Source organism: Taudactylus pleione, unplaced genomic scaffold (genome assembly GCF_031769625.1).
Source record: "Taudactylus pleione unplaced genomic scaffold, aTauple2 ptg000550l, whole genome shotgun sequence".
Lineage (NCBI taxonomy): Eukaryota > Metazoa > Chordata > Amphibia > Anura > Myobatrachidae > Taudactylus > Taudactylus pleione.
The window spans coordinates 4,195,001-4,197,500 of NW_028284952.1; the positions used below are offsets into that span (position 1 = coordinate 4,195,001).

The 2,500-nt window shown below is 37.3% G+C and overlaps 9 pseudogenes; all 9 read left to right on the forward strand.

The window, feature by feature from the left end:
* The window catches only part of LOC148499527 (5S ribosomal RNA), a 119-nt pseudogene extending 20 nt beyond the window's left edge, over positions 1–99 (forward strand).
* A 350-nt stretch (positions 100–449) lies between these two features.
* LOC148499528 (5S ribosomal RNA) lies at positions 450–568 on the forward strand (annotated as a pseudogene).
* Positions 569–672: 104 nt separating this feature from the next.
* On the forward strand, positions 673–791 carry LOC148499529 (5S ribosomal RNA; annotated as a pseudogene).
* Positions 792–906: 115 nt separating this feature from the next.
* Positions 907–1,025, forward strand: LOC148499530 (5S ribosomal RNA; annotated as a pseudogene).
* Positions 1,026–1,141: 116 nt separating this feature from the next.
* Positions 1,142–1,260, forward strand: LOC148499531 (5S ribosomal RNA; annotated as a pseudogene).
* Positions 1,261–1,376: 116 nt separating this feature from the next.
* LOC148499532 (5S ribosomal RNA) lies at positions 1,377–1,495 on the forward strand (annotated as a pseudogene).
* Positions 1,496–1,845: 350 nt separating this feature from the next.
* LOC148499533 (5S ribosomal RNA) lies at positions 1,846–1,964 on the forward strand (annotated as a pseudogene).
* Positions 1,965–2,080: 116 nt separating this feature from the next.
* Positions 2,081–2,200, forward strand: LOC148499534 (5S ribosomal RNA; annotated as a pseudogene).
* A 116-nt stretch (positions 2,201–2,316) lies between these two features.
* Positions 2,317–2,435, forward strand: LOC148499535 (5S ribosomal RNA; annotated as a pseudogene).
* The last annotated feature ends 65 nt before the right edge of the window (positions 2,436–2,500 follow it).

Sequence of the window (2,500 nt, forward strand, 5' to 3'; positions counted from 1 at the left end):
GGACATGCCCAATCTCATCTGATCTTGGAAGCTATGCAGTGTTGGGCCTGGTTTGTACTTGGATGGGAGACCACCTGGGAATACCAGGTGCTGTAGGTAATTTTATATAGCCATAACATTCTTTTCTGTTACATTTTACATTACATTTTTTCAACTTAGCAATGAATTTACTTGAGTTAAGAAGTAAAAGAGGTCTAAAGTTAATATTTTTCAGCACCTATATCCAAACCACTCTGGACATGGCCAATGTTGTCTAATCTTTGAAGCTATGCAGTGTTGGGCATGGTTAGTACTTGGATGGGAATCCACCTGAGAATACCAGGTGCTGAAGGTAATTTAATACTGCCATAACAGTCTTTTCTATTACATTTTACATTTAATTTTTTCAACTTATCAATGAATTTACTTGAGTTAAGAAGTAATAGAGGTCTAAAGTTAAGGCTTTTATCACCTACAGCCAAACCACACTGGTCATGTCCTATCTCGTCTGATCTTGGAAGCTATGTAGTGTTGGGCCTGGTTAGAACTTGGATGGGAGACCACCTGGGAATACCAGGTGCTGTAGATAATTTTATATAGCCATAACATTCTTTTCTATTACATTTTTTCAACTTAGCAATGAATTTACTTGTGTTAAGAAGTAAAAGCGGTCTAAATGTAATGCTTTTGAGCACCTACAGCCAAACCACAGTGGACATGCCCAATCTCGTCTGATCTTGGAAACTATGCAGTGTTGGGCCTGGTTAGTACTTGGATGGGAGACCACCTGGGACTACCAGGAGCTGTAGGTAATTTTATACTGCCATAACATTCTTTTCTATAACACTTAACATTTAATTTTTCAACTTATCATTGAATTTACTTGAGTTAAGAAGTAAAAGAGGTCTAAAGTTAATGTTTTTGAGCACCTACAGCCAAACCACACTGGACATGCCCAATCTCGTCTGATCTTGGAAGCTATGCAGTGTTGGGCCTGGTTAGTACTTGGATGGTAGACCACCTGGGAATACCAGGTACTGTAGGTAATTTTATACTGCCATAACATTCTTTTCTATTACATTTTAAATTTAATTTTTTCAACTTGTCAATGAATTTACTTGAGTTAAGAAGTAATAGAGGTCTAAAGTTAATATTTTTGAGCACCTACAGCCAAATCACACTGGACATGCCCAATCTCGTCTGATCTTGGAAGCTATGCAGTGTTGGGCCTGGTTAGTACTTGGATGGGAGACCACCTAGGAAAACCAGGTGCTGTAGGTAATTTTATGCAGCCATAACATTCTTTTCTATTACATTTTACATTTAATTTTTTCAACTTATCAATGAATTTACTTGAGTTAAGAAGTAAAAGAGGTCTAAAGTTAAAGTTTTTGAGCACATACAGCCAAACCACACTGAACATGCCCAATCTCTTCTGATCTTGGAAGCTATGCAGTGTTGGACCTGGTTAGTACCTGGATGGGAGACTACCCAGGAAACCCAGGTGCTGTAGGTAATTTTATACTGCCATAACATTCTTTTCTATTACATTTTACATTTAATTTTTTCAACTTATCAATGAAATTACTTGTGTTAAGACATAATAGCGGTCTAAATTTAATGCTTTTGAGCACCTACACCCAAACCACAGTGGACATGCCCAATCTTGTCTGATCTTGGTAGCTATGCAGTGTTGGGTGTGGTTAGTACTTGGATGGGAGACCACCTGGGAATACCAGGAGCTGTAGGTAGTTTTATACTGCCATAACATTCTTTTCTATTACATTTTACATTTAATTTTTCAACTTATCATTGAATTTACTTGAGTTAAGAAGTAAAAGAGGTCTAAAGTTAATGTTTTTGCACACCTACAGCCAAACCACACTGGACATGCCCAATCTCGTCTGATCTTGGAAGCTATTCAGTGTTGGGCCTGGTTAGTACTTGGATGGGAGACCACCTGGGGATACCAGGTGCTGTACGAAATTTTATACTGCCATAACATTATTTTCTATTACATTTTACATTTAATTTTTTCAACTTATCAATGAATTTCCTTGAGTTAAGAAGTAATAGAGGTCTAAAGTTAATAATTTTGAGCACCTACAGCCAATCCACACTGGACATGCCCAATCTTGTCTTATCTTGGTAGCTATGCAGTGTTGGGCCTGGTCAATACTTGGATGGGAGACCACCTGGGAAAACCAGGTTGCAGTAGGTAATTATATACTGCCATAACATTCTTTTCTATTACATTTTACATTTAATTTTTTCAACTTATCAATGAATTTATTTGAGTTAAGAAGTAATAGAGGTCTAAAGTTAATGTTTTGGAGCACCTACAGCCAAACCACACTGGACATGACCAATCTCATCTGATCTTGGAAGCTATGCAGTGTTGGGACTGGTTAGTACTTGGATGGTAGACTACCTAGGAATCCCAGGTGCAGTAGGTAATTTTATACTGCCATAACATTCTTTTCTATTACATTTTACATTTAATTTTTTCAACTTATCAATG